Raw genomic sequence first — 11,584 nt, forward strand, 5'->3', positions numbered from 1 at the left:
GCATCGGTCATCCGTTCTCCTGTGACTAGTCCAGCAACTATATAAGCACGCTTATACACGAATTAATTGGAAGCGGCGTGCGTGGCACAGTGCAACAATATACACACAGTGAGTATATATATGACAGGGACAGCGCTACAACGATCTACATAGGCAACGACGAAACAATTATTACTGTCGTACGTACGTGTCTACTCCTGTGGATCGTCACTTGTTAGCTAGCCAGTAACTAGCAGACAACTAGTGTGTCCAGCCCACCAACTCTCAGGATTATCACGGGTACTTGTATTTCTTGTATTTATTTCAAGATTATGCTCTGATTCTATTCTTCTAGCACAATTTATACGTCCGTTAACTATGAGACACGTCTAGATGACTTCATCAATCTCAAACATTATTTGGCTCACTAACTTATAAGTAGTCGTCTCTCGGAGATGCTCACAGAGGTACGATATACTACTTGTGTTCATAGAGGTAAGCTAAGTGTGCATACATATGTACATGTAATCGTCTGCAAAAAGAAAGTACCATCAGAACCGTCGTCAAAGAAAGCAAAATCATATCGTCACCTTCGGTTCAAGGATAGATATATAGTCTGGTTTCCAAAAACTGACATATGTACTGTATTGCGGATCAGCGGATGGAGGCGAGCCACTAGCAATAGCAAGCAGGCGGCGGGCGGGGCGTCAGTAAAGAAGCGTGCGTCACGGAGGGGTGGTTGGTCAGTAGGCCGGCCGGCACAGCAAGGCAAAGGCAAAGGCAAAGGCAAAGGCATATCATATGCAATGCAAGCGGCAGCATATATACACACCCACCGCCAGAGAATGACAGGATATATAGGAGTACATGCAGAAGCATGTACACTCCTAGATCTGTTGGGGTCATAAAAGAGACGAACATGCACACGCTTACTACTATTATTAGCTAGCTAGCAGCCTTGCATTGCGTCGTCGTCGTCACCGATCGAGATGATGATCCATCTACCGCTCCGGCCGCTCGCGCGATTTGCGTCTGGATTTACCACTACACATCCATGCATCGTGTCAGCATGTGCACCGCACATGTACAGTACTGGACACTACTCAGGAGAGACAATCTATATATAAGGATCGTTAACGTTCCGTCGACTGGTGTTGTGTCTGTGTGCTTCAATTTCCACGCACATGACATGTATCATCATCATCATCATCATCATCATCATCATCATATATATATATATATATATATATATATATATATATATATATATATATTGTATATCTTGTCTATGCCAAATAGAAATGTTCAATGCCCAAACAGAAGATATATCTCTGGTTTTGTATCTATGTGTATTCGTCAGGGCTAGTAGGCCAAGAAGCCAGACTGTTGCTGTGATGATGCAACATCGTCTGCCGATCTGAGGGCATATAATACAATAGTACAGCTTATACATTAGCCAGCTGAGTTGACTTGGAGCAGCACAGTACCGACTCATTGAGTCTTGTCAGTGCTCAGTACTGGCACCATGATATGCATGAATGCGATCGATCGAGTGACCTCGTCTTCGATCTGCCACCCATACCATACTCAGGCCTTGTTTAGTTCGCAAAAATTTTCGGTTTTGGCTACTGTAGCACTTTCGTTTTTATTTGACAAACATTGTCGAAACAAAGTGTAACTAGGCTCAAAAGATTCATCTCACAAATTACAGGTAAACTTTGTAATTAGTTTTTATTTTCATTTATATTTAATGCTCCATACATGCAACCGAAGATTCGATGTGACGGGAAATCTTGAAAATTTTTACGAACTAAACAAGGCCTCAATTGATGCATATATATATATATATGCACACAGAACAACAATCTACAGATTTGAGGCGGGCAGTCGTATATATATTCACCAATTCACATAAATGATGGAAGAACGCCATCCACGCAACAGTTTGTACTACACGTGTTTATGAGTATGTTAATGTTACTGTGTATACTGAACTAGTGATGAGCATGGATATATAATAATGCATGCTTGGAAAAAAAAAAACGTTTACATATGCCAACAGCTAGTAGAGTTGAAGCACGCTTTTTCGTCGTCAGCTAGCGCGTGGGTCTTAATAATAATGTTTGGAAAAAAAGACGTAGTATATGATCCACAACAGTATGTTAACAATCTTGAATGAAGCACGCTTTCGTCCTCAGACCTCAGCTAGCGCGTGAGTCTTAATTTCATGCCATGCGCGCGCGTGACGATATATGATTACCCCTTGACTATGCTGATTTGTATGTCAACGTATGGGCACACCGAGGAAATTAATAGATATATTTCATTTACTAGTACTAGCAAGTTATATATAGTATAACTGTCAGGTGTCAGCTGCCACCTGCATGCATGATGATGCAGCTTCTTCGATTTCTCGATCTATAGTGTGTGTTATGGCAATATAATGACGTATAGCTGCTATCTACATGCAGAGTACATGGATCATGCATATGATGCATGTTCTCATCTCAGTCCAAATACTGCTTGCATTTGCATTTTTTCTTTTAGCACTGCACTTGACGGGGATAAAAACAGAAATAATCCATGCATTCCAAGAACTGGTAGTAGAACTTTTTTTTTGAAGACCTAGCAGGAGCTCTACCTCTCAAATAAGGAAGGAAAGAAACACAGTTTTTTGGTGCATACATATTCAAAATGTGCTATCTTCACCGTCCAACATTGCATCGAGATATGTGCCGGTAGTGTGAAGCAGCAGTGGGGAAGTGTGAAGTAGTAGTAGGAGAGTAAAAATGCACAAATCTCAAAGCACTTTTGTATGGTGTAGATCGTATATGTTGAGTATGTAATGCTACATCACATTATTGATTTATATGTACACGAAGGTCTGGAAGGCCTAATAAAAGCCTCACCAGGCACGCTTAGAAAAAAAAGAAGACACCCAACACATCCCCCATAGGTGCTAAACAGAGAAAGGCTAAGTCGGGTAGTTAAGTACCCTAGAGCGCGTATCTATGTCCTCCTTGGCTTTGAGGGCCACGTACTTGTCGAGCATCTGTAGCCATGTCTTTGAAAATTCTTCTGTTTCTTTCCTTCCAAATGTTTCATATCGTATAAATCACCACCCCGTCGAAGTGACGTTGTCGCTCTCTTTTGGGACTTTGGGTGCCACTTCTTCCCACCATGCTCTTATTTTTGTTGGTTGGGTCTGAGTGTGGATTAAGTTTGTAGAACTAATTCTTCTTAGCCCTTGTTTAGTTCACCCTAAAATTCAAAAACTTTTTAAGATTCTCCGTTATATCGAATCTTACGGCACATGCATGGAGCATTAAATATAGATTAAAGAAATAACTAATTGTACATGTTGCCTGTAATTGGCGAGACGAATCTTTTGAACGTAGTTAGTCGATGGTTGAACAATAATTACCAAATACAAATAAAAGTACTAGAGTGTCAAAATCTAAAAACTTTTTGATGTAAACTAGGCCTTAGTTACTTGACGCACGCGTCTCATTGCCTAAATTAGGCTTGCAAGCTACTACGACCAATAATATACACAGCTAACCCACACAATCAGTACGTGCATAGTGTCCTTGTTTGGAGCTACTCTCGGTCATAATCATATCGATCTTGCGCACAAGATAAGATGCAAGTCATCACAGGCCGCCGGAAATTAGGGGGTATTTGGTTGGGGTGTTAACAGGGGTGAAGGTATAGTATTTGTAGATAGTGCCGATGCACCATCCCAAATCTGAAAAAAAAAATAGTAGTTTTACTTAAATTTCACCATATATGCATCATCTCTGATACAAGCATATGTATCTACAAGACAAGTGCACCATCTTTCAAATTAGACAAGTGCACCATCTTTCAAATTGCTCTAGCTTCGCCACTGGGTGTTAAAGTTTAATAAGCACTATAGCATTTTCGTTTGACAATTAGTGTCCAATCATGGATTAACTAGACTTAAAAGATTCGTCTCGTAAATTACTCTCTAATTATGTTTTTAGTTTTATAAATAATGTATATTTAATACTTCATGCATATGTCCATATGGTAGGAGTTAAATTTTATCGGAGTAAACTAAACGGGACCTTAGTTATCACTTATTATATAAGCTAGGAGGAGCAGTACTACTATGCATGCATGCATATATGGTGATAGATCTTATACCGTACGTACACGTCAGTGTGGGTGCCATTACGGCAAGGGAACCCCCAACAACAGGAAGGCATGCAGTTTGAAATTCCAGCTCCCGTCCAAAGACAGCATGCGTGTCCATGGACGGTATTTATTTGTACGTAGTAGGTAGGTAGCCGATGAGATTGAAAGTTTTGCGTCCAATCCGCGATTGATTTCACACGTTGCGACTGTGCCTGTGCGGTGCGGTGCGGTGCGGTGCGGCACTCGACGAGAACTGTCGAACTGGATGCATGCATGCACACACGTGCAAAACGCTGCGTCGACAGGACAAAACACTACACGCGGGGAGTCGGGGACGGACTGGCTGCCAGACTTTTGTTGTGTACTAGTACCTGCTAGCCCCTGCAGCCTGCTGCAAATATAGATGTACAACGGACCGGGCCGGTACGGCCCGCAGCCCGACCCGGCCGGGCCGGCACGGCACGAGGCGGGCCACGTCGGGCCACGGGCCGACCGGGCCGGGCCACCACCGTGCTGCGGGCCGAGGGTGCGGCCCATGGTCCGGCCCGTGGGCCATTTTTCCGGGTCGTGCCGCCCGTTCAGGCCGGTCGGGCCGGGCCGGCCCACAGCCCGACAAGCTTAATTTACCAGTTTTTTTTAACAAAGGTCAATTTTTTTCACAAATCACAGAATATGAAAGAAGCAGCATACAATTTCATTGTTTTAAGCAAAACATATCTCAATTCACAAGTTATATTAAAGAGAAAAGGCACAAAATCACAACATATAGAAAAAATGAGCGGGCCATATCGGGCCACGGGCCGACCGGGCCGGGCCACCACCGTGCTGCGGGCCGAGGGTGCGGCCCATGGCCCGGTCCGGCAACGGGCCGGGCCGCCCGTGGCCCGCAAGCACCGGACCGGGCCAAAGTTAACGGGCCAAATGTACATCTATGGCTGCAAATGATGTGTGTGATGCATGCAATGCAAAGTACACGGTTCGTTTCGTACGTTTCCATATCATCATCGTGTATTGTAACGTCCGTCCGGTAAGTGACTTTAATTTTGTTCCGGACCAGCCGTTATTGGCTTTAATTTGTCTGGATCGTATACGTGTAGCGCGCGTGGAACGTAACTCATCGTGCCGTTTGCCTCGTCATCAAGATTATCATCGATCGGCTTGGTTCGCCACGTGGGGCAGGTATGTACGTGTACGGTGTACTTCGTACTACGCGACAATGTATAGGGTTTGTTTGGTACAGCTCAACTTCACTAGTAAAGCTGTTTTTTTTAGAAAATAGCTCTATGAGTGACTTTCTAGATGAAACTGAGCTGATTTGGAGAAAGTGTTTGGCGAAATAGCTTCACCAACTACTTTATGCATAGTTGAGAGAGAGAAATAAAGGATAAAGTACAATAAGCTACTTTTTTTCCTAGCTTCATCTCAACTTATATCTTTGTGAAAGGAGAGGAAAAACAACATCATCCATAAAACTGTTTTAGAAATAAGTGTTTGGTAAAAAAATAGATCACAATAACTCATGAAGGGTGTATCAAACAACTCCATAATCGTCGATGCCGCGCGCCGGTCCAACTTGACCGGCCGGCCGGCCGGAGAGCACGCGCGCGTGCGTGCGTCCGCCGCCCGCCCGGCCAGGGGAGTAGTATGCATGCACCGCGCGCGCCCTCGTGACACGTGCGGACCGACCGTGCATGGTGAATACCGTACGGGTGCAGCAACGGGAATGTGAGCGGTGCATGCCGCCGATCCCGGTCCCGGCGGCATTGCATATATCCCGCGCGCGCGGCCCCGGCACGGCACCCCGCACCGCACGGGCTCTGCAGTCTGCACTTTTTGCATCTTGGATATATCCGTCCCACGACAGCATTCCACAAAACACACTCCAACCACATCAAGCATACATACACAGGGCCCTGTTTAGTTTCGAAAACGTTTTGGTTTTCGAGACTCTAACACTTTTGTTTTTATTTAACAAATATTGTCTAATCATGAAGTAATTAGAATTAAAAGATTCATCTCGCGATTTACAGGTAAACTGTGCAATTAGTTTTTATTTTCGTCTATATTTAGTACTCCAAGCATGTGCCGCGGTCTACTTCTAAAAAATTTTCAAAATTTCTCATCACATCAAATCTTTAAACATATGCATGGAGTATTAAATATAAACGAAAATAAAAACTAATTATACAATTTGCCTATACTTTATAAGATTATGAATGATACATAGGAAAATCATGAACCACACGTGAACAACTCTTCAACAGGTCTAAAATGTGCAGCATTTTATAATCCTTGCATGCAAAACAAACATTTCCCATGAGAGAAGTACGAGCGGCGCCGCGGTAGAGAGGAAGAGAGGAATGGGAACGGACGACACGGGGATAGAGAGAGAGTGAGGAGAGAAGGACGGCTTTTGGGTTGGCTGTTGGAGAATGCGATTTTTGAGTGCATGGCTTTTTTACTGTATGTGACCCAAAGTATGGAATAGGTCTCCAATTTATAAGTGCTCTGTTGAAGATAGTCTAAGTACCGCCAAAACAGTAGGGTTCATTTTAAACCCACAAAAGATCCAAGACTCAAGAAACATATACATTTTTACCGCCTTGTTACTCAGACAACATGGACGAATTAGATTTTTACCTCATTGAACAGGATTGTCCTTTTTGCAAAATACAAGAACATTGTGTATTTATGAATCAGATATTCAGATTGTATCACACTGGTGTTCTGGCGACAGATTGAATATTTCAGCAATACAGTATATATGCATACAAGTCTATGGAACTATACAACATGTAGTTTGCACCCAAAGATGGGGATTACTTCCTAACTTCCGATGTTGAGTGTTTGACTAGGATGTTTCCTTGGCCAGAATTCGGCAACCACAAGATTTTGGGGAATGAAAGAATTGGATACGTACCTTTCGGGTTATGAGTTGGGGATCATATCCCTTCCACGCCGGAACAAATAGACGCATCTATAGTCGTACTCATCCCTTGCCAGCACAGTACCATATATGCTAACAGGGCCTTACCTGTCTGACTGGACAACTTTGATTGCAATCACATTGACAGAATCATACAACCAATTACGAAGAGGTTGAGGGGGATCTGGTGAATTGGTGGCCAGGGCATATCCTCAGCCGTATATACATGTATATACATCATCATATTATGCGTTGGGGCATGTGATGGACATAGCCAAACAATATACACAGCTGTTTCCTTGGATATACATGCCTGTACTCCATGGAAATGAGAGCAAGGAAGATAATAAATGAACAAAGATCCAGAATGTGCTTACACTCTTTATCATGGTTTGTATAGTGTGCCGTATATGTTAGATAGCCCCACGGGCCACGGCCAGTTCGGACACCATGGGCTGTGTTTGGTTTGGTGACTTATTTCTAGCATGGCTAGAATTTTAACAATGGCAATCTTAGTCTCGACTCATCAAGCCAATTGTGGTTGTCTGTATTATTTAAGCTTAGCTAACAAATGGTGTGTTTGGTTGTCTGGTTTATTTTGCATAGAATCATCACTTCTTGGAGCTAGTAACTTTGCCCCATTTGAGACATTTTCACAAACAGGTGATGGGCACCTAGGTGAGCACGACAAGCACCTCCTGCTGCTCGGTTCTCTTCCATGGCAGCAACAGGGCATCCTTCGTCGGAGCACATGGCAGTAGCATAGAGAGCTGGGTTGAATCACGCCTCCAGTTCTGAGGCGGAGCACACAGACTCCTTCATCTCCACGACGACAGCAACAACAGCAGTGCTACCATGAGCACGAACTTGCTGCTCCCGCGCCAGTCCGCGAGCTCGAAGCGGAAGACAAAGATGATGTGCGTGGACGGAGCCGCAGCAGCCACCGCGACAGTGGGGGTGTTGGGTGGCGAGATGTGGTGTCGCCGAACTTCTAGCGCACGCGCATCTCCGGACCCCTCTCCTCTATTCTTGAGCACCGAAGGGTGTGCCTGGTCGATCTCCGACGAGCCGTTGTTGCAGGTCGTGTTTGGTCGAAAACCGGGCGAAGACATAGAAAAATAATGTAATGCAAGGGAGACACATGGACACATATTCGAGAACCACATATTTCATTAATTCTTTTTTGAATATACAAAATACATGATCAACGAAAAAATTGTCTTCTTCCATCTTCAGCGTCATGCTTAAGGAGAGGTCTGACTTGTAGAGAAAATTGCGTAGTTCGCCGATTCCCGGAGCCTGTTGGGCGCGTCCGGTTAATTACATCCGCAAGACGAGCTTGCGGAAAACCTCCGATTAAGCTGCGCTTCATGGTCGTCAACTATCTTGGTCGCCGTCATAGCCATATGCGATATACGGCATAATAATTATGGGTGGCTTTATGTCGCCGAAACTCGGTCACGACATTGCCATCGCCACGTCGGAGTAATAAACAGAATATGTTAATAAAGGGGGTGACTTTCGCCTCGTCGGTGCCCAGTCATGTACGCCGGCCTTCACTAACACGGACATATGTGAGTTGCCTTTGCCTCGTCGGTGCCCAGCAACGATGTTGTCCGATCCCGTCAATTGGAACGTGTAGATGGACTAGTGACCTCGCCTCGTCGGCACTTGGCCAGAGTTCCGTCTAGCCTTGTCGGTACTAGACGCAAATAGTAAAAATCCGCCAAAAAAATCAATTAGCGGCAAAGTATTGCTTGAACGATGCTTTCTCATCACGAGATCAAATCGACAGCCTCCCGGTGTTACTTGCGCTAATTCGAGCGTTACACCATATTTGGGCGCAACGACTTTTATATGTAGGAATAAGACCAGGCAAGCGCCTCGTCGATTATTAAATCTCGACCCGCAATTAGGCAATCTTCGTCGTTGTAAGAATAATAGGGAGTAGGCCAAAATGACCTCTCCACCGCTGTAGGAATAATAGAGCTAGAAAAGAAAAAAATAGCTCAGAGTAGATACAACTTATGAGCAATTGTTCTTGTTCATCTGAACTTTGTTAGCGCATCGGATTATATGCCAACCATGGAACGTGAGGAACGACATCATGTAAATATGATGTTGCTGCAGTAAACAACAAATTGTTTGCTCGTTGCCAGTGTTACTTCAACGCAAACTTGCAAGAGCTGGAGCTCCTCGTCGGTGTTGCTTCAACGAAGACTCGCAAGAACAGGGCGTTAGCGTGAGCAAGGAAGTTTTTTATGTGTGGATGCTTGGAACGGAGAGCAGAGGCTCGACGGCGTATATGCGTCCATACGAAGATGTGCCACCTTCTCGACACAGCAACTCGAACGTGCGGCGTTACCGTCTCGTGCGTGTTGCCTTTTATCAACACGACGAGCGGGCGTTTCCATCTCATGTGTCCTCTTTTTTATCATCATGACGAGTGAAAATTTCCATCTCGCGCGCTGCCAACGAGCGGGGCGTTACCATCTCATGCGTCTTATCTCTTTTTATATATATGTAGCTTAACTTTGTCATCAACAACTTGATAGACGACCTCGCGCGGCGAGGGTTCTAACGTCGCCAAGCTGCCGGCCTTCTCACGATAGTAGATCAAAATAACAAACGACTTTCGCCGTACACTTTCCGCCACCGCCATAGAAATAATAGAGCAGGCCAAAACGACCCCTCCGCCGCCGTCGTAATAACAGAGTAAGCCAAAACGACTCCTCCACCGCCGTCGTGACGAGCTGAAATTTCTGTCTCGCGCGTCCCTTTTTATTGCTTGGTTTCATCATCAACAACTTGACAAACGGCCTCGCGCGGCGAGGGTTCTGATGTCATCAAGTTGCTGGCCTTCTCACGATAGTAGATCAATACCAAATAACTTTTGGCATAATATAATAGTCATGTGAATCTATCATCACATCTAGGTTGATTGCTCACCCAGAAACGTGACAACCGGCGTGGACGACATGATCAGAGCTCGAACTCGACGAAGATGACCTCCAAGCGTATCCGGCGAATACGCAGTGGCGTATATGCGTGCAGCGACGGCTTGGGTAGAGCAACGAATACGCAGCGGCGTGCAGCGACGGCTTGGGTGGAGCAAGGGCGTGGAATTGATGTATGTGCTATGCCTGTGCGTGATGTCTGCAACCGAGAGCAAGGCTTGGCAGCGTGTATGCGTCCAAAGGGTCCCGGCCCTCCCTGTTGGCTGCGGCTGATTTATATAGGGGGCCTGTAGGAGGCGTTGGCCTCCTGGCCAAGTAATCGTGTTTGTTTGGATTAGATAGATTCTAACCAACCGGCAACGACCGAATCGTATCCACACCGATTAGCTATCATATACACGGAAGAAAATTCAGTGGACGATGGGCTCACGTCAAAGCCCGTGCACCCCTAGCCCTGATACGTGACACGTGTCTTACCAAAAAATCAGACGTCCGACGGGATAGCGGCTCCGCGCCAGATCCTCGCTTACGCACACAGCTTGTTCGACTACACCTGTGGCTTGGCTGAGTCGGCTCCGTTTCTCTCCTCACGAGTTCCTAGGCTAATGCCTTGTTTAATTGAGAAGATAAAAAAAATTGGTATTTAAGTACGTTCGTTTTATTTGATAATTATTATTCAACCATGAATTAACTAGGTTCAAAATATTTGTCACGTAAATTATAGTCAAACCGTACAATTAGTTATTTTTTATCTATATTTAATGTTCTATGCATGTGCCACAAGATTCGATGTGACGAAGAATTTTGAAAAGTTTTTGGTTTTAGGGTGAACTAAACAAGCCTAGTTAATTCATAATTAGACAATAAATGTCACAAACGAATATGCTACAGTAACCTAAAAAGTTTTCAAAGGGAACTAAACAAGGCCTTAGTTGCTGCCGTGAAAAGTTTTTGGTATTATAACACTTTGGTGTGTATTTGACAAATATTGTTTAATCATGGACTAACTAGGCTTAAAAGATTTGTCTAATAAATTACAGATAAATTGTGTAATTAATTATTTGTTTATCTATATTTAATGCTTCATGTGCCGTAAATCTTGATGTGACGGGCCTTATTTAGTTTCAAAATTTTTTAAAAATGAATAATGTAGCACTTTTGTTTGTATTTGACAAATATTGTCCAATCATAGACTAACTAGACTCAAAAGATTCATGTCCCAAATTACAAGTAAACTATGCAATTAGTTATTATTTTTATCTAGCTATATTTAATACTCAATCAAGATTTGATGTGACTAAAAATCTAATGTTTTTTATAAAAAAAATTTAACTAAACAAGGCCCTAGTCTATGCTCGTATCATCCCTATCCAAAGCCTGACACTGCTGGCCACCACGGCAATGACGATGGAGCCCTGCAGGTGTGACGGCTTGAGCGGCGCCTGGAACGAATCGTAAGCGGTAGAGGGAATTAGGAGCCTGACTTTGTGGCTCGGCTCGGGAGAGGAAGGCGGAGCCGATGCAGCCGAGGTGTGTGTACACGAGGACCCGAGCCGTTCTC

Source organism: Sorghum bicolor, chromosome 7 (assembly GCF_000003195.3).
Source record: "Sorghum bicolor cultivar BTx623 chromosome 7, Sorghum_bicolor_NCBIv3, whole genome shotgun sequence".
NCBI lineage: Eukaryota > Viridiplantae > Streptophyta > Magnoliopsida > Poales > Poaceae > Sorghum > Sorghum bicolor.